General features: G+C 43.2%; 1 protein-coding gene across 5 annotated transcripts in view; it reads right to left on the bottom strand.

Annotated features, from left to right (window-relative positions):
* The window catches only part of LOC140396202 (uncharacterized), a 97,381-nt gene that overhangs the window by 74,395 nt on the left and 1,354 nt on the right, over positions 1 to 21,632 (bottom strand). Inside the window, exon 2 of one of the 5 annotated variants that reach the window (XM_072484498.1) lies at positions 20,649 to 21,090. The exons of the other annotated variants lie outside the window; for them this stretch is intronic. The gene's annotated coding sequence lies outside the window, so the exon portion shown is untranslated. The remainder of the gene's footprint in view (positions 1 to 20,648; positions 21,091 to 21,632) is intronic. 5 annotated transcript variants of the gene reach the window in all.

Here is a 21,632-nt window from a genome sequence, read left to right on the forward strand (position 1 = left end):
TAGAACAAAAGGGCCAATTGCGCCTCCGGAAGACAACACTGATCAGTGGACGGTGAAAGAGGGCGAACAACCACTGACTTTAATATTCTCAAAGGACTCAGATAAAAATGCTGTTTAAAATTGTCATAGTGACATGTCTAGTCATTTTGATTGAAGGCTTTCAGAAATGTGATAAATGTTATACTCAGGTAAGGACCAAAACTGGGAGACATGAGGCATTTACATATCACACCTCCCATCTTCTCATCCTGTTATAAGACGCTTATAGAATGCGAGGAAGGGGGGAAGCGATATTATATGCTACAGAATTCAGTTGGTTACCAATGCCCCCAAGGGCCCAGAGGACAATGGCTATGTTTATGGCCAAGGGGGCAATGGGGGACGGGTGAACGAGTATTACAGGATAGAGAAAGGGAAATAATGGTGAAGGAAAAGAAGAAGGCCAAGGCTACCCCTAAACCAACTGCTCCCCAGGTATACCCCTCCCTTTACGAGGAGATCCAACATGAGATCCAGCTACCCAAGGCTGGGGGAAATTTATTTGTCGACCTGGCCCTGAGGATTACTCAGACACTGAAGGTTACTAACTGTTGGACCTGTGGGGGGCCCCTTATGAGTGAAAGATGTCCCTGGAGAGGTTCTACCGTGGAAGCAGCAGACCTATTTAAGTGAAACATAACTACCAGCACCCACCGTAGACCCCAGGAGTGGGTACTAACCGATACTCCCCTGGCAACCGAGTGTGTTGCTAATGACCCATCAGGGTCGCCTGTGAAACACGTGGGGTTGAGTCCGTGTAAACGGATCAAGACATTCCACAAAAATGGTAGCACCTCCTGGTGGCCCGAAAGGCCTACATGGTACTGGCAGGCTACCAATGCTCCCATCCCAGGGACATGTGACAACACCACTGAAGGTCTGTGGAAATGCAAGGCCGAAACTGATAATACCTATTTAGGGATTCCCGGCATGAAAACATGGGGTCATGATACAAACAAAGGGGGTTCGGCCCCGGAAGGATTATTTTGGATTTGCGGAGAAAGAGTCTACTCGATTTTACCCCTGAATTGGAAAGGGACTTGTTCCCTAGGGTTGATACAACTCGGTTTCTTCCTGCTTCCCAAACCCAGAAGTAACGCCCTGGGAGTGAGGGTCTTTGACGATCTAAGACGTCCCAAGAGGAGTGTGGAAATCGGTACATGGAAGGACGAGGAATGGCCCCCCGAGAGAGTAATCTCCTATTATGGGCCGGTGACTTGGGCGGAGGATGGCTCATGGGGTTACCGTACACCAATTTATATGCTGAACCGCGTTATCAGGTTGCAGGTTGTCCTGGAGATCATATCAAACAGGACAGCCGAGGCCTTGGGGCTATTGGCTAAGCAGCAGACTCAGGTGAGGGCGGCAATTTACCAAAACAGATTGGCATTGGACTGCCTTTTAGCTGAGATGGGGGGAGTATGTCGGAAGATTAATTTATCAAATTGCTGCCTCAATATCGATAACAATGGGGAAGCCGTTATGGAGATATCGGAGGGGATTCGAAAGATTGTACATGTCCCTGTCCAAAAATGGAAGTCATTTGGGGTTGGAGGGTGGTGGCCTAGTGTCTTTGATGGAACCTGGTGGAAGACAATGGGTTTCATACTCCTATGTGCCTTAGCTGGCTTACTATTCCTGCCCTGTCTCATACCATGCTTCCAGAGACTCATTATGAGTGTGGTGGGACGGATGCAGGCGGTGACGGTCCCTGTTGGACGAACTGGCCAAACGGAAGGCACACCCGGCTTACAGAAAATTATGATACTCAAACCAGGTGAGGTCCAGCAGGTGCAACGGGAAGAAATTAAGTTGATGCTGAGTAAACTGGAGACTAAGTACACCAAGTGATTTATTCAAATACTTGTAGAAAGAAAAAGGGTGGATTGTGAGAGATACGGTTTGATTAAATCATTATAATGGGCCATTGTGAGGGATACGGTTTGATTAAATCATTATAATGGGCCACAGGATGTGGAGATAACATTATGAGAGATACGGTTTGATTAAATCATTATTATGGGCCATAGGATGTGGCGAGCAACTGACGTTAACGTGAACATGCAATGTAACAGATGGTAGGCGTACCTGAAAGAATGTGAACCTCGACAACCTGAACCGATTAGGCAAGAGGGGAGGGGACTGGGGTGACGGGTTTAGGATAAAAGGGATAGAACAATTGCCGTAGAGTGTGCTTCTCTAGTGGAGGCACCCGACTCTGCAGACTCGAAACTAATAAAGGAACGTGATTGTGAGCACATCCACATCTCACAATGGTAATAATAACATCTGAAGACCAACACAGCAGCGTTTTCAAAAGAACACTCAGTGGGCCACATGACATATTGGGATAGGAAACATGTAGGTCTTAAGGAGCATCTTAAAGGAGTGAGATAAATAGGTTTAGGAAGGAAATTCCAAGAGATTGCAGGCTAAGTGGTGGAGGCACATTCATCAATGATGCAGCAATGGAAAGGAGGAATGCACAGTGGGCAGATTTGAGGGTACACAGATCTCAAGAGGGTTGTGGGGCTGGAAAAGTTTTACTTTTAAAATTCAACAGATCGTGGACATTGGCTGGCTAGGCCAGCATTTATTGGGAAGGGCAACCTACAAAAATGGACACAGGATCAAGGAAGCAGAAGGATTAACTACAAGTTTGATCAAAAAAGGTGAGAGCTTTCTTAATCCAGGAGATGGTGAGATTATTGAGATTAGAAAGAAGAGGGGGTAAGGCCATGGAAAGATTTGAGAACTTAAGAGAATTTTTAAAGTCAAGACACTACCATACATAGAACACTAAGTGCTAGTACAGGTGAACAAGCACAAGGGTGATAGGTGAATGGTGCAAGTTAAGAAATGGGAAGCAGAGGTATGGATTTCTGCATAATGAGTTGAAAAGGTGATGGGAAAGGGCCTTGTTACAGAGATAGTAGGCAGTCATGGTAACAGCAGTCCATGCTTTTTAAATTTGTTTCATTCAATTCGTCTGACCTGGAAGAATCTATAGTAATTACACTTTTCAGGCATTAGAATGTAAATTAGTTTTGAGGTTTCAATTTAGATATTTTTCTTGGGTTAATCGTCGGCAAGTCAAACGCCATCCTGTCCAATATCGAGGCAATTTGTTATGAGCCCAGAAGTCAAACAGACATCACCAGTATTTCAATAGACTGGCTTATACTATGTCCAGTCAAGGTGATGACCTTAAGACATTGCAAAGAGGTAAAATAACATTTTTAATCTCAAGGGAGACCACTAACTTACAAAAAGAATCTACTATTAAGGTTATTAAGGTTTCTCATTTCAAATAGAAACATTGACTGTTCAAAAATTAACCAAAGCATTACTAACTTGCACCATTTTGTAAACCTTTATTCATTCAGCCTGAAGATCTCAAAAGGTCACTCACTCCCTGTACTACTGTTAATTTCATTCAACCGTTCCTCTGTAATTTGCCGGATGCTGTGGGTTCCTTCACTCGGGGCAAAAGTTTTCCGCTCTTCTCAGGAATTCAGTTTGATACTCCACAGTATCCCTGCTGTTCTCAGAAGTAAGAGATTTGTTGGTGGACCTTCCACTAACACTAGGCTAGTCATCGCTTTTATTTAGGCACCTCATCATTGGGGACAGCTGAGTTGAAGCATGGACTTCACTGCCTTCTTGTTTTGTGGTCTACAGCTTTTCCTTTCCGCCCATTTCCAAGCTATTCCAGTTCCAAAGGTAACTGGCTCATTTCAAAACAGCTCCCGAGTTAATTGTTTCTGCGAGAAAACACAGGTAAACCCAAAGCAAAAGGAAACTACCTCTCTGGTATCTATCCCAATTCGGCTCGCCTGGGATGTTCAATTAATTAGCTTCAATTCCCAAACTTGTCCTTTGACCAGAAAAGTATATGAATAATTTAAGACTTTCTTACCCGCTGTTTACATGTCTCTCTTCGGTCTGGGACCTACAGAATAATTTAAACCCGAGAAAAATAACTGTAGACATCTCGGGCGAAATTCTCCCCCAACGGCGCGATGTCCGCCGACTGGCGCCAAAGACGGCGCCAATCAGACGGGCATCGCGCCGGCCCAAAGGTGCGGAATGCTCCGCATCTTTGGCGGCCTAGCCCCAACATTGAGGGGCTAGGCCGACGCTGGAGGGATTTCCGCCCCGCCAGCTGGCGGAAATGGCGTTTGTTTCCCCGCCAGCTGGCGCGGAAATGCGGCGCATGCGCGAGAGCGTCAGCGGCCGCTGACAGTTTCCCGCGCATGCGCAGTGGGGAGAGTCTCTTCCGCCTCCGCCATGGTGGAGGCCGTGGCAGAGGCGGAAGGGAAAGAGTGCCCCCACGGCACAGGCCCGCCCGCGGATCGGTGGGCCCCGATCGCGGGCCAGGCCACCGTGGGGACACCCCCCCGGGGTCAGATCGCCCCGCGCCCCCCCCCCAGGACCCCGGAGCCCGCCCACGCCGCCTGGTCCGGCCAGTAAATACCAGGTTTGATTTACACCGGCGGGACAGGCAATTTCTGGGCGGGACTTCGGCCCATCCGGGCCGGAGAATTGAACGGGGGGTCCCGCCAACCGGCGTGGCCCGATTCCCGCCCCCGAAGGAGTGATCACAATATGGTGGAATTTAAAATACAGATGGAGGGTGAGAAGGTAAAATCAAACACTAGTGTTTTGTGCTTAAACAAAGGAGATTATAATAGGATAAGAGAACTAGCTAAGGTAGACTGGGAGCAAAGACTTTATGATGAAACAGTTGAGGAACAGTGGAGAACCTTCCAAGCGATTTTTCACAGTGCTCAGCAAAGGTTTATACCAACAAAAAGGAAGGACGATAGAAAGAGGGATATCTAAGGAAATAAGGGAGAGTATCAAATTGAAGGAAAAAGCATACAAAGTAGCAAAGATTAGTGGCAGACTAGAGGACTGGGAAATCTTTAGGGGGCAACAGAAAGCTATTAAAAAAGCTATAAAGAGTAAGATAGATTATGGAGAGTAAACTTGCTCAGAATATAAAAACAGATAGTAAACGTTTCTACAAATATATAAAACAAAAAAAGAGTGGCTAAGGTAAATATTGGTCCTTTAGAGGGTGCGAATGGAGATTTAATAATGGGAGATGAGGAAATGGCTGAGGAACTGAACAGATTTTGGGGTCGGTCTTCACAGTGGAAGACACAAATAACATACCAGTGACTGATGGAAATTAGGCTATGACAGGTGAGGACCTTGAGAGGATTATCACTAAGGAGTTAGTGATGGGCAAGCTAATGGGGCTAAAGGTAGACAAGTCTCCTGGCCCTGATGGAATGCATCCCAGAGTGCGAAAAGAGATGGCTAGGGAAATTGCAAATGCACTAGTGATAATTTACCAAAATTCAGTAGACTGGGGTGGTCCCGGCAGATTGGAAATTAGCAGACATGACATCACAGTTTAAAAAAGGAGGTAGGCAGAAAGTGGGTAATTATAGGCCAGTGAGCTTAACTTCGGTAGTGGGGAAGATGCTGGAATCTATCATCAAGGAAGAAATAGCGAGGCATCTGGATGGAGATTGTCCCATTGGGCAGACGCAGCATGGGTTCAAGGGCAGGTCGTGCCTAACTAATTTAGTGGCATTTTTTGAGGACATTAACAGTGCGGTAGATAACGGGGAGCCAATGGATGTGGTATATCTGGATTTCCAGAAAGCCTCTGACAAGGTGCCACACAAAAGGTTGCTGCATAAGATAAAGATGCATGGCATTAAGGGGAAAGTAGTAGCATGGATAGAGGATTGGTTGATTAATAGAAAGCAAAGAGTGGCGATCAATGGGTATTCCTTTGGTTGGCAATCAGTAGCTAGTGGTGTCCCTCAGGGATCAGTGTTGGGCCCACAATTATTCACAATTTACATAGATGATTTGGAGTTGGGGACCAAGGGCAATGTGACCAAGTTTGCAGACGACACTAAGATGAGTGGTAAAGCAAAAAGTGCAGAGGATACTGGAAGTCTGCAGAGGGATCTGGATAGGCTAAGTGAATGGGCTAGGGTCTGGCAGATGGAATACAATGTTGACAAATGTGAGGTTATCCATCTTGGTAGGAATAACAGCAAAAGGGATTATTATTTAAATGATAAAATATTAAAACATGCTGCTGTGTAGAGAGACCTGGGTGTGCTAGTGCACGAGTCGCAAAAAGTTGGTTTATAGGTGCAACAGGTCATTAAGAAGGCAAATGGAATTTTGTCCTTCATTGCTAGAAGGATGGAGTTTAAGACTAGGGAGGTTATGCTGCAATTGTATAAGGTGCTAGTGAGGCCACACCTGGAGTACGGTGTTCAGTTTTGGTCTCCTTACTTGAGAAAGGACGTACTGGCACTGGAGGGTGTGCAGAGGAGATTCACTAGGTTAATCCCAGAGCTGAAGGGGTTGGATTACGAGGAGAGGTTGAGTAGACTGGGACTGGACTCGTTGGAATTTAGAAGGATGCGGGGGATCTTGTAGAAACGTATAAAATTATGAAGGGAATAGATAGGATAGATGCGGGCAGGTTGTTTCCACTGGCGGGTGAAAGCAGAACTAGGGGGCATTGCCTCAAAATAAGGGGAAGTAGATTTAGGACTGAGTTTAGGAGGAACTTCCTTCACCCAAAGGTTTGTGAATCTATGGAATTCCTTGCCCAGTGAAGCAGTAGAGGCTCCTTCATTAAATGTTTTTAAGATAAAGATAAATAGTTTTTTGAAGAATAATGGGATTAAGGGTTATGGTGTTCGGGCCGGAAAGTGGAGCTGAGTCCATAAAAGATCAGCCATGATCTCATTGAATGGTGGAGCAGGATCGAGGGGCCAGATGGCCTACTCCTGCTCCTAGTTCTTAGGTTCTTAGTAAGATCCTCCAAATCAAGTGACGAGAAAGGTAGTCCAACAGCAGCATCCCCTCCCAAGTCAACTTGACCAGCACAAGGCGCAAATTGCTCAAAACACGGACAGGGCATGTCACTCACATGCCTGACACCAGACTCCCAAATCAACTGCTCTACTCGGAACTTGGTCACGGCAGGAGTCTCCCAGGAGGACAGCATAAACATCTCATGGGTTGTCTTCAAAGCATCCCTGAAGAGGTCAAGCATACAGATTTGTGGGAGACTCTGTCTTGCGATGGAAAAAGCCCTTTTGGGAAGGCACCAAACACGGAGACTTCATGAAGAAGCAGGGCTGAAGCATCAGATGTAGCACACAAACCTGCGAACAACCCATCAACAACCATCTGTCCCACATTGGCAGAGACTGCAGACCCGACGCTGGGCTCCGAGTTGGCTGATACGTCCATCGAACCAGAGTGGAAGCAGGTCAACCTTGATCCTGAAGGATTGTTCCAAGCCAATGACTTTGAACTATAAATAAATAAATAATCGCTTATTGTCACGAGTAGGCTTCAATGAAGTTACTGTGAAAAGCCCATAGTCGCCACATTCCGGCACCTGTTCGGGGAGGCTGGTACAAGAATTGAACCTGCGCTGCTGGCATTGTTCTGTATTACAAGCCAGCGATTTAGCCCCTGTGATAAACCAGCCCCTATGATATTATTAACTAAAACACAGGCAAACCTTTAAATTGCAATCGCTTTAAAAGCCAGTTTATCAATCTCTCAAACCAGGATTTTCCTCCAATTTACTTTGTCATGTGAGAGTACCTTTAAGAAATGGGTGTTTTAAGTGGGTGTGTATATAAATATCTGTAGTGAGAGTATCTTTAAGAAATGGGTGTTTACTACAGCAGTGATGTCAGAGAGTGGGTGGAGCTGGGCCGTCTGTCAGCTTTTTACTTTCGTTTTCGGCTGTTTGTGCAGGTGTTTTTAATTTTGTTTTCAGAGCTTGATAGTTGCAGTCACAGCCAGAAGGTGTATGAATCTCTCTCTGTAATCTAAAGACTGTAAATCGATCCTGGTGCTTTAAAACTAATAACAGTAGTGACTTTAACCTGATGTGTTTCTGGTAAAAGGTGTTTTAAGTCATATGGAAGTTAAAAGGAAAGCCTAAAGGATTACTTAGTGTTGTATTCTTTGTGGGTTGTAGTGGAATTGATGGTTGCTAAGATGTTCACTGTATGTTTTAAAAAGGTTAACTCGAGTTCACTGAATAAACATTGTTCACTTTTTTAAAAATACTTTTCCATTTCTGCTGTACCACACCTGTAGAGTGGGCCATGTGCCCCCCCATACCACAATCTATTAAAAATTGTGGGTCAGGTGAACTCCATGATACACTTTGGGGTTCTCTAATCCCTGGCCCTTAACAACTTTGCATTTAAAAATTAATTTCCCAAATTAAAAATTATAATGCTAAAACATAGGAGACAATTCTGCCCTTCAAGCCTGCTCCGCCATTAATTATAGTGGTTTGTCAATACCCTGATCCTGCCTCCCCCCCCCCCCTCTCTCCCCCCCCCCCATATCCTTTGACCCTTTTGCCCCAAGTGCTATATCTAACTGCTTCTTGAAAACATAGAAAGTAGTTGAGGCCAAAACATTATGTGATAGTGAATTCCAGAGACTCAGTCCTGAATGGTCCACTTCGTTTCTTCAGACTGTGGCCCCCAGATCTGGACATCACATTCAGGAACATCCTTCTTGCATCTACCCTGTCTACTCCTGTCAGAATTTAATAGGTTTCTATGAGATCACCACCCCTCATTCTTCTGAACTCCAGCGAATTCAGTCCTAACAAAGTTCAATCTCTCTTCATTCGTCAGTCCTGCCATTCCAGGAATCATCTGGCCAACCCTCTCTACACTCCTTCTATACCAAGAACATTCATCCTGATAAAGAGACCTAAACTTCACACAATACTCCAAGTGTGGCTTCACCAAGGCCCTATATAATTGCAGCAAGGCATCCCTGCTCCTGTACTAGAATCCTGTCACAAAGGTGGCACCAAGAGCTGGTTTAGCTCAGTGGGCTAGACAGCTAATTTGTAATGCAGAACCAGGCCAGCAGCGTGGGTTCAATTCCCATACCAGCTTACCCGAACAGGCGCTGGAATATGGTGACTAGGGGCTTTTCACAGTAACTTCATACTTGTGACAATAAAATAATTATTATTACATAGAACTTGCCTTCTATACTGCCTGCTACACCTGCATGCTTACCTTCTATACTGCCTGCTACACCTGCATGCTTACCTTCTGCTTTGACAAAGAGTCATCCAGACTCGAAACATTAACTCATTCCTCACTTCATAGATGCTGTCAGACCTGCTGTGATTGTCCAGTATTTTGTTTGTTTCAGATTCCAGCAACGGCAGTAATTTGTTTTTATATTTGTTTACCTTCAGCAACTCATGTACAAGGACACCCAGGTCTCATTGCACATGCCCCGCACCTAATTTATGGCCAATCAGATAATAATCTGCTTTCCCGTTATTGCTACAATAGTGGATAACGTCACATTTATACAAACTGTACTGCATCTGCCATTCATTTGCCCATTGCCAGCATTAGAAATACTGAAATTAGCCACAGTTGCAAAATATGCCACCAGGCTCTGGGTTAGTATTACCGGAGTTATTCACTAATAAATTAGTTCAGTGAACTAAAGCAGTGGCAAATGTAGTGTGATGAATATCACGTTCGCTGCAGAATTCAGTTTAAAATAAAGCATTAATACAAACAGCATTTTAATTCAATGTGGAATAAAACCACTTTAGCTAAAGGTCAGGTCGAGGTTACCACCTGATGGGAGAAACCCGAAGCTGGTTTCAAAGGTTCGTTAATACAAACAAATACAAGATAATAAAGGCTTTTCCTTGACAGACCATACATTCTTTATGGATCACTCCCCTGAACCTATAAGTATTCAAAACATAAGGACAGGGAATTCTCCAAATAAATAGATACACAAATCTTTCCCTAACTATACCTCTTGACACTTAGAATAACGCCCTCACAAAAAGTGTCTCGTTTTGTACTCACAAATCCTGGCAATGTCACTATAGTTTGTTCATCTTTATTATACGACAGCTGGTACTATCAATCGGGAGACCCATATAAAAAATGGGAAGAAAAAATTTCCCAATGCCAAGATCAAAGTGGTCAAGAAACCAATGACACTAATTTTATGGGAAGAGAATGTTATTCCTCCTGGCTCACAGATCCAGTTGAAACGCGTCAAAAGAATAGTAATCACAGCAACCAGCAGGATGAAGCAGACCTCATGGGCGAAATTCTCCTACCCGCCCCGCCACATTTCTGCGCCGACCGGCCGGCGGGAGTCTCCGTAACACCGGCCGGTCAATGGGGTTTCCCATTGTGGGGCAGCCCCACGCTGTCGGGAACCCCCCCCCCCCCCCCGGTGCCGGCAAAACGGAGACTCCCGCCGGCAGAGAATGACGCCCCATGTCTCTGTTCCGCATCTTGGGACCGAAACAGACATGTGCCCAATATGATATAGTATTTGGAGTAAACAAAATCATTTATGAGTCATTGTTACACTAAGGATTCTAACCCGACTGGACCCTCTAATCAATATTCAATATTCTGTGAACCACATTATCGAAGCACACTCCAGAAATGTCACTGTGACAAACCTGGATGGCTGACTAGCGAAGATGCTCGGCACATGGCATGGGTATCTAATAACTTTTCCATTTATGATTGGAAGCCTGCTAATCATTCTAGTCATGCCATTCAAGCAGTCTACTCCATAGGATGGTATTTTAAACAGAATCCCTCAGTCAAAAGGACAGATTGTATTCCCTCCCCCCCCCCCCCCCGAGCTAATCCATCGAAATCTTAAAGTAAATTATACTGATAAGACTGCGAGGATGCTTACGCAGTTATCCTAACTGTGGAAATAGTACCTCACCAATCAACAGTAAGCAGGAACCTTCTCTGATTTCTCCACTTGAAGCTCCACCACCTTTTAGAGTCATAATGAGAAATGACACTTGGCAGAATTTTGTCACCCCTAAATCAAAGACACCAAATTTGGCACCACGCTCCGCCCATCAAAGACAGAGTGTGATATGGTACGAATTAAGTAATGGCATGATGGGAAAACTGGTCAATGGGAAGACTGGTCAAAATGTTTGATTCAATGTAAGAAAGGCTGAACTACTCATTCCAGCTCACCAGTCCCATCTGCTCACAGTTCACCAGACCCCTCTAAGAAATGCTGCCCTAACCATTTCAGGCTGTAAGACTGATAAGGCCAACTCTGCATAACTTGAAGTCTGAAAAGATCAGCGAAGGTCGAGCCATTCCAAAACACCGGACCTCGGCAACTCCTGATAAAACTAACTCGTCATAACCCAGGGCCGTCGGAATTAAACAAGATAAGTTCAGGAAGAAATAATTCTATTCCGACCTTTCAATGTTCCCTCCAAGGACAAGATAATGGTATGAGTGATGTGCCCAAAAAAGGTCTGTTCTATGCTTCCGTTTGTATTTCCTATCAAATTCCTGACTACTGTTGTCACGCAATCTTGATAATGATAATGTATAACTATTGAGCTAATTCTCTGCGAAAGTGCGGAACTTGCGAAAGACTCAGCAGTTTTGTTGATTGCTCTGACCAAGTTTCAGCCAGTACTGCATGCAGTCTTTTCGAAAATAAAGCTTTGTTATTTTGTCTTAACGAGTGTGTTGAATCTTTCTACTACAGAAGCGGGAAAATATTGACTTTAGCAGGAGACTGATGAGTGTACAGTTAAAAAACACTAAATAAACTTCTAACCTCAGCTACCTCTTCAGTCGTTCAAGCCTTAGGAATGTTCTCGCAGTGGTTAAGTGAGACCACTTCGAATCTAAAAAACATTATCTTCATATGTCACTATAATGACGAGTCTGACTGCAGACTCACTGGTAGTACTTCGAGATCAAACACTGGCAAATAATGAGCTTGTTAAAGCTAACTATATGGCCGAAGCAATCAAAAATACCCTACATCAAATAATTAGAGAAGAGCTTCCAGATCCTCTGGTTTCCACCATATTTAAATATCTCTCAACAATTCAGCAGTTGAAGGCATTGCAGAAATCCACTTCGAGAGTCATGTTACTCAAAGTGAGCAAAATTGAACAGCATAAACCTGAGACTCTATGGTGGTTTAAATATAGAGTATGGAGAATTTCTTTAATAGTGTCCGTGCCAAGTATACAACCGGACAAATTTTATTTTTGGATTTATAACCGTGTCCAACTCGGACAAATTGCTTTCACAGGAAATTTAAAAGCACATGTACAAGTTCACACTCCGTACACTTTAATTGGCCAGGCTGGATTTAATAGAACTTCCTTACAGCCATTAGAATATTTTTCCGCTGTCATGCATATAGGGAAAACCCTACGCTTATGCTTTGATTGGCAAAAACACCATGAATGTAGGAATGCATCCTGTTTAGTGGTTGCAACACCTATCTTTGAAAAACTATCTAGAATTCACATTCTGGGCAATGGATCAGGAGCGATACTCACCTCGAGTATTGCGACGTCTATCAACTTGCTCCAGGAACATCGATGTTGACGCCACATGAAAATGTAACTTGCTGTGGCTATGGCCTTAAAAAAGACCACAGACATGCAGCAGCGGTCTCCATATCCCCAGAAAACCACTTTCCATCCACCATTAGGATTTCTAAATTGACCGCTCTCCTATCATGCTCACCTTACGGTCACTGTCACTAATTATGACGTAACTGAGCATATTAGGCATGCCAAACGCTTATTAACAGAAGTTCAGATCTTCGATCCTGTCCATGCCCGGAGTGGATACGCGCCCTTGGTTTGGCTGCTGAAGATGTTTTTCCCAAAATGGATTCCATCTTTCAAGGAATTACTCACACTGCTAGTGATGTTTCAGTAATGTCCTTCATTACGCACTGCCTATCTGTGGCACAATTTGTTTGATTTTACTCATTTCCTATCTCCGCAGATCGATCCTCACCATGTCCTCAGTATTTCCAGTCCACCTTCAGGATTGGACCGAGCACCTGCAATTCCTTATTAACACAGGAAGGGGCACTAATCATCAATGAGAATCATTTTTATTTGCATAATTGGCTGGACAGCTGGTTTGTAATACAGAACAAGGCCAGCAGCGCGGGATCAATTCCCGTACCAGCTTACCCAAACAGGTGCCAGAATGTGGCAACTAGGGACTTTTCACAGTAACTTCATACTTGTGACAATGGAAGATTATTATTTTTATTATTATTAATGTCTTTATGGACAGGAGGATAGGTATACGAAATGTCAATCAACCGACTCTCCCAACCCAGAAATCCTTCCGTGCTTTTGTTTTCGTATAGCCCCTATACCTTTTCCAAATGATGCCTCATCAACGTAGTGATAGAAATCCCTATAGGATTATCAACCTTCAGGAAGAAGGATCCCTTTGCGCCTCTATGGCACTTGTCGTGTGTCCTCGTTGTACTCAACAAGGTCTCTTATGTCCTACTGTTACTACACCCAGGAGATATGGCACTCCTTTTAACATACATGGACCACGAACATTCTGTCATCAGCAGTATGCTGCCATGATACAATCTCCAATGGCACTCAAATATTGTCACGGCCATCTTCTACCAGACCCAAGTCCGTGCAGCTACGCGCCCTGGCGACCACATCAGTTTGCAGCTGCTGTGGCCCCCGCCTTTTCTGATCAGTTCATGCTCATCATCTTTTTGGTCCTTTCCCGCCACGAACACCTATTGTTATCCCTCCTTCCGGCCGTAATGATAAAAATGGCCTCATACTAGGACCATCTCTGACATCATCATTAAATTCCTCACTCCCTTACCTGGAGATGAGGTCGGATGTGGAAAGTGAGCCCGCTGCCGCTGGTTCATCTTCTCCACCAGTATCTGTATTGATTCACAGCCAGGCAGATGATCTCACAACAGTCGAACGTCATATCGAGGATTGGCGAGACCTTAACGAGGTACCTTCAGATTTCGCACCCCTTACGTACAAAGATGCCATAGCGATTAATGATATTAAAATTCCCGACCATTATAGAGGGTGATCTGACACCAATGCCGTAATAACCCTCACTTCTTTTGCCACGCATCTTACAGATTCTGAAACTGCAACCCTCGCTTCACTTAGAGAACCTTGCTGAATCTGAAACTGTTATAAACCCCGAGAATTTCACAATCGATTCCATCATCAAACGTCTCCTGAAAATTGACAACTAATTATAATGATACTATTACTTATTCATAGACATATCTTGAATTAAGTACTGATACTGGAATCAATGCTAGAAGCTGTATAACGTTATCATGTGTTAAGACTCGATGGGCTGAATGGCCTCCTTCTGCACTGTAAAGTCTATAAAACAGTTTATCCCAACCCGGAAAGATGGAGAACGCTTTGTTCCTTATCGACCAAGCTCATCGACAAATGGACTGTTTAGAAGCAATCAGAACTCTTTTTATTCTAACATCATCCTGCTATCGAGAAGCCCCATATTATTGGAACCACAGTACTTAATCGACGATCTGTTCCCATTAACAATGAGGAACCAGGAACAGTTATTATCCCTTCTGTTCGTTTAATTAAAGGAAACTCAGAAATCTCATCCCTTTCTCCAGGGATTGAGACAATTTATTACCAGTATCTCGAATATGGGTTTTTTGAACAAAAACTTTGAATTATATTTTGGGAAAATAATAAAGAAAGATTTGCCCTCGCATATGGAGGAAGGACTGCATTACAACGATACAAAGCCTTAAAAACTGAACTAAGAACAGGTTACTTTGAGGCACTTACCATTCAAGCCTCAGGGTACAAGCATGAAAATAATATGTTCAGTGATGATCAAGACACTCTTCAGTTTCTTGCTGTTATTTGTGATAATACTGTGCGTCCTCTTGGGAAGACCAAATGTTTAATTTGTCACCAAGAGAATGGACAGGAAGAAATAAATCCATGCCTGCGTTGCATACTGAAATTTAGACATGATAAGTGCGATATAGAATTCTCTTGTAGAGGTTTCTACTTTCCTGCCATTCCCCGAGAAAAGGATCAAGTAAATCCTTGGATTCCCCCGAGTGCCACATGGAACTCGGACAATCTGGCCACCCTATGAGAATTGGTAGTGGGTCATCATCAAGTACAACCAGAAAACACTGGAACTTGGTTAAAGGCCGAATATCGAGCTGAGCTCCAAGACAAATCTCTCCAACAACCTGAACAAGCATTTGTTCAAAAATATTACACCTCAGAATCAACACAATGCACTCAGGATGAGACTCCTGACACTAGTTTTCCAGTAAAGAAAATAATTTTATTCTATCCCCCTTTCCAAAAAAGATACCCTATGCATCTCAAAGGAGAGTACAGACCAAATCTATTCAACCTCGGTATCCCAATTATTCGACATTGGAATACCTGAGATTTGGAGACTTAACATTTTCCAACTCTCTCACATCAGAGAATAAGGAAAGTATAGAAGCAACTAGAAAGCTAGACTGTGGATGTGAATACATGAGAATGAATCCAATCTCAACACCACCTCCCACAGACAATCCAAAAAGGGAACATATTTGTGATGAAATAAAATACAAAATTGATCCCACTTCTCTACCTTAAGAAAAAGATAAAGAACCTCAGGGAGCTCGTGGCTACACTCCTGTGACTTAAATGAACAAGACTCCTGAGCTTCCTCCACATAAAAAACAAGAAAAGGGACTAAGATCAAGTAGAGTAAACTCTAATAATCCAGAGAAGTTTGAAGTAATTTGTAATTATCTGATTAACTTGATGCAAAAAGAAATTGACCAAACAGAGAAAGAAATAGAGGCTGAACTAAATTCTGAAAATAGAAAACAATTAGGAACTTTAAACACAGCTCTTCAACAAAGCTTAGGCCTCATGCACAATGCTATCACTGCCCCTATTGCAGCGAGAGACAGAACAAAAAATACATTGATTAGAACTATAGAAGTAAAATTTCTGCAATGGGCAGGGAAGCAAATGTTACAATCATTCCTACAGAAAATGGAAACATTACCCCTTATAGACCAACAACGTTTGAAGGATTGAATCCATGAAATCCTCAATGAATGTGGGGATGTCCTTGGAAGCGATTATCTTCCATTATAGAATGGAACTGAGAATGAATTACAAGATAGTCTGCCAAACAAATGCATATTAAACTGTTCCTTCTGACTAAATGTTTTCCTTTGGCTGGGAAGGAAGAAGTCAATAATTGTGCAAATGAAAGGATAGACTTGAGTAAGAGCAACTCAGTCATTGATAAAAATTTAGGTTCATCAAGAGGGGGATGTGATGAATATCACGTTCACCGCAGAATTCGGTTTAAAATAAGGCGTTAATACAAACAGCATTTTAATTCAATGTGGAATAAAACCACTTCAGGTCAGGTAGAGGTTACCACCTGATGGGAGAAACTCGAAGCTGGTTTCAAAGGCTCATTAATACAAACAAATACAAGATAATAAAGGCTTTTCCTTGACAGGCCATAAATTCTTTATGGATCACTCCCCTGAACCTATAAGTATTCAAAACATAAGGACAGGGAATTCGCCAGATAAATAGATACACAAATCTTTCCCTAACTATACCTCTTGACACTTAGAATAACACCCTCACAAAAAGTGTCTGTTTTGGTATCTAAAGAACATGACAACACTGAAAAAAGACAGGCCTCTATACGAGTCCCCTTTGCCAATATATCTTATGACACCTGACAGTTACTCAGACACTTCGATCATTAAAAGATGTATTAATGATAATACATCCAATTAGCCATTTGGCTATAGGTAATTAACCAACAGTAAGTGACAAGATAACAGATGCCGTCCTTGACCAATAAGAGAATTTTATGTACATAAAAAGAGGGGCATTTTAGCAAGAGGTAGCCTTCTCACTCCCCTGCAGGAGTTTGGGTCAAAGCTCTATTCTTCAAGCTTGCCTTGTCAGACAAAACCTCAAGTTTTGTACTCCCCCTGTGAAACTCTTTCCTTTTTCCTTCTTGTGTGCATGTATGCAGTTGTGATGGCCGTCATCCCAGATTTGAATGTATGAATAAACACTACAATTCTGATTTAACTATAAAAGGAGTTTGCTGTGTGACAATTTAAAATTGACTTTACAAACTAAAGGTTTGGGGCAACACACCACAACACATTTCAAAAAATTAAAATACCTTTGCTTACTGATAGACAGCAAGAGAATTAAAAGGAGTTCAGTTTTGCCTCGCCCTCATCTGGAACAGGTTTACCCATCAGTTTGGAAGACAAGGTAACAAACATAATGACTATGATACACATCGATGCAAAGCTGACTTGGCAAGATCCTCCAAATTACCCTTCTCTGGCGGTTTGCTCGCCAGCTTGAACATGGCTTCAGGTGAAGAATTGAATGAGAAGTCAAACTGAAATCTACTCTAGGCAACTCAACGAGGGCAAAAAGTTCAAATGTATGTTAGTGTAAATTTTCTGCTTTGGTAACATACTTGGCAACATGAATTAATGCCTGACTTTAAGTTGCCACAAATGCTGAGACAGTTAACTTTGGACTAAGAGTGACTCTAACAAATGATCCTCCAAAGACAATGTGCCAGTGATGACCAGTGCTCCACAGATTGCAGGAGCCGTTATTCTAAGCTATCAAAACAACTGCGAGAGATCCCGGGTTCAAATCCAGGACTGGCAACTCCTGACCTTATATAATCATGTGCGCAACATATTGAATGGACGAATGTAACATACCCTGTAAAGAATTGATAACTATATATGGAATGAACTGCGATACTAAGAGAATTGATTGGCTGTATGTAAATGAGAATGCAAACTAATTCTGCTTTTCAAAGTGTATATTAAGCCAGTTTAAGCCACAGCTCAGCGAGAAAGTGCCGGCACGATCGAGGGGTCTAGGACCTTCCTCCCAGAGCTCTGCAACAATAAATTGCTTCTTTTGCTCATGTTGAGGTCTACTTGTGAATATTTTCACACAACATGTGCATCTGAACCTCAAATTGAACTGCCAGTCACACAAAGCCCACAGGAGAGGGTGCACTGTCTGTGGCACAGTGGTTAACACTGCTGTCACGGAGCAGCACGGTGACGCAGTGGGTTAGCCCTGTTACCTCACAGCGCCGAGGACCCAGGTTCCATCCCAGCTCTGGGTCACTGTCTGTGTGGAGTTTGCAAATTCTCCCCTCGTTTGCGTGGGTTTCGCCCCCACAACCCAAAGATGTGCAAGGTAGGTGAATTGGCCACACTAAATTGCCCCTTAATTGGATAAAATGAATTGGGTACTCAAAATTAAAAAAAAGAAAAAAACACTGTCACAAAGTACCAGAGTCACAGATTCAATTCCAGCCTTGGGTGACTGTCAGTGTGGAGTTGCACAATCGCCCCCTGGCTCCGTGGCTTTCCTCCGGGTGCCTCCCACAGTCCAAAGATGTGGTTAGGTGGATTGACCATGATCAACGCGTGGGGTTGTGGGGATAGGGCAGGGGAATGGGCCTAGGTAGAGTGCTCTCTGGGAGGGTCGGTGCGGACATGATGGGCCGAATGGCCGGCCTCCTTCTGGACTGTAGACTCTATGGACGTGTGTATTGGAAATAAATGATGGTGAACACTTAGTTCATGATTTGTGTGGTTTAGAACATAGCTTGTAGTTATAGAATAATTCTTAAAACCTGCTATGATGGACCAAATGCCTGAAGAGGTTAACATCTAGAAAAGCAAGGTCACTAAAATGCTGGTCCTGCTGGAACACAAAGGACCAGCAGTTCAAAAGATGACCCATGTTTATTTAATAAAGTCAGAATAGAAAGGAGAACCATAAAACAGCAAGTGGGCTTACTTACCTGAAGAGCTGGAGACGTCTGCTATGCTTGCAAGAACAATGGGAGTCTAGAGAAATGTTTCTGTTTTGGTAGGTAGACCTAAATTAGTTTTAAGTGTTGAGTAAACCGTGAAAGGCAATGAAACCCATTTCCTTCACTAGATCAAACAAGACATTATAAATGAGGGACAATTAACTTAAAAGGTTAGTTTAATAATTACCCAGAGCAAGCTAAGTCATGAGGATTAGGAAAGTACATCTGGGTGTTAGCTGGGAGAGTTTCAGTTGCAGTTTGGATCTTGTATGGTTTGCAGCTCACAGAAAAGAAAGTCAAAATAAATGATATTGAGATAGACCCATACCAGAAGGAAAGTAAAAACTTAGCCCTCATCACTGACCATGTGGGAGGCAGGTGAGGTTTAACTCAGTTTGAATTTTGAGAGGGAACAGAAGCTGGAGTATTGTCTAGTTTGAAACTGGTGGAACAATCTAATGCGCCTCAGTGTCTTACTACAAAAAAAAGTAATCAGATTAGCTTATAAGTATTGGAAAGGTAATCAGAACAAACGCCTGACGCCCCCACATTCGAAGAGTAAATGAAAGTTTTATCTCCTGTTAAGAGTCCAATTGTTCCCATTTCTTTTACTTTATTATTTTGGTCTGTGGACCCATAATCAGTATGTGCCTTTAGGCAAAAGACCCCAGCCTGCTTGTGAGGACACTGTTCCCAGACTGTGTTTATGAGTGGAGAGGCCAGACTCTTCGACACCGGGTCTTAGGGACCAGGCTTGCAGGAAATTGGTTAACTGGCAACCAGTGGGTTGGCCAGGAATAGTGCTCTGCCTGACAATGCTCAGTGCTTGGTTACTGCGTGATGCTTTGAGAGAACTTGGCAGAAATGTTTGGACCATATAAGTGAAAGAATCGCTCTCACTCTTTCTCCTGCTTGTTGAAGTGAAAGAACTATTTTATTGTAATGAAAGCAGTTGCTGTCTGGCACCTGCTTTGCTGTGAACCTGAAATGATGCAGAGTCTGCAGAGAACGTACACAGCACTGCCAGAGACAGTACTCTCTGGCCGAGGAGGAAGTACGGAAAGACGTTGACGGGATGGATAGATTAATGGGAGGAAAATCCTCTAGCAGGCTATACCGCACTCAAGTACAAATATTTTTCAAATGTTAACCATCTCTAGCTGGATCGTGACAACCTCATGCCTTCTGTATATATTTGGTTGTACCAAACAAGCCACACCATTTTCTCTGTCTTGGTATTGAGAGTTAGAAGAATCACTAACAGGACACTGTGAAAATTGCTTAATTAGTCATATTGATTGTCACGGTAACCGACTTCGGAAATGTTGTCACCACACCCTAGGCTAGTGCATGGTCAATTCTAGCCCCACGTGATTCAGAGTTGCAACACAAGTAAAATTAGATTCTATTAAAAATACCAGAGGTCCTTGGTTGAGCCCAATAAACTACCGTCACCAGGTTTGGAACATTAACACAAGTAACCTATTATTCCAGTACTTATAATTAAACTGACAGAAAATGTAAATGACTATCCAAGAACACACACACAAACTACCCACCCACACAAACTACCCACCCACACAAACTACCCACCCACACAAACTACCCACCCACACAAACTACCCACCCACACAAACTACCCACCCACACAAACTACCCACCCACACAAACTACCCACCCACACAAACTACCCACCCACACAGAGGAGAAAGGATGGTTGAGGGGAAAAGAAAGTATTAATAAAGTAAAAGGGTAAAGGATCTTTAATGCACTGGGGTGACTTACAGTTAATGTCTTTCTGAAGTTTAGACTTTCGTTTTGGTACTTTTTCCTTCTAGGCTTGAGATGGTTTTCTTTGGCAAGGTTGTCTACTTCCTCGGCAGACTCAGGATCATTTCAGGTTTACAGCAAAGACGTGCCAGACACTCAGTAGTTTTAGAACAACAAAGTTGTTCTTTCAATTCAGCAAGCAAGAGAGAGACTGTTCCCGTCACTTCCAAGGTCTAATCACTTCTGCAAAGTTTCCTCAAAGCATCATGCAGGAACCAATCACTGATCGTCGTCAGGCAGAATACCATCTCAGGCCAACCCACTGGTTGCCAGTTAACCAATCGAAACTTCCGCCAAAATCGGTTCCTAAGATTCACCCAGTGCCGAAGAGTCTGGCCTCTCTCTCCAAACATAAAACCTAATGGCATGGCAAGCAGGGTGCTTCAGTTTGATTCTTCTGCTTAAAGGCACATCCCGATTACAGGTCCTCGGACCAAAAATAAAAGGGAACAAAGAAAATAAACAGGAAGGACTCTTCCACCATATTGGAGTAAACATACTGTTACAAGGTGCTGTCCTTGTAAAACTATCGATCTTCCAAACTGCCACAAGTTTTATGGAAAAAAACTGATCAACAAACAGATATAAATGGTTGAAAAAAAATAGCATAAATACTGTTATGCGAATCAGACAAGGGCACCAATTTCAAAACTGGCATATAAGCGAGACAGTGACTACTGGCCAGCGCAGCCTGTACAGTTTTGGATTTATCATCTTTTGCAGTCCCCACCCACCTCCATCATCACCTCCCATTGACATAAAAAATGTGCACCTGGGGCACTCCTCAATCATATTTAATCCAAGTCCATAAATTCCCACCATCGGACACTCGAAATAATTAAAAGTTTGCATACCGATTTGGTTAAACATTAGTATGATGTAAACATGCAGAGTTAAATGACAATTTTTTTTCCCCAATGCTGGAGAGACTTTACGTGC

The sequence above is a fragment of the Scyliorhinus torazame genome, chromosome 19 (genome assembly GCF_047496885.1).
Source record: "Scyliorhinus torazame isolate Kashiwa2021f chromosome 19, sScyTor2.1, whole genome shotgun sequence".
NCBI lineage: Eukaryota > Metazoa > Chordata > Chondrichthyes > Carcharhiniformes > Scyliorhinidae > Scyliorhinus > Scyliorhinus torazame.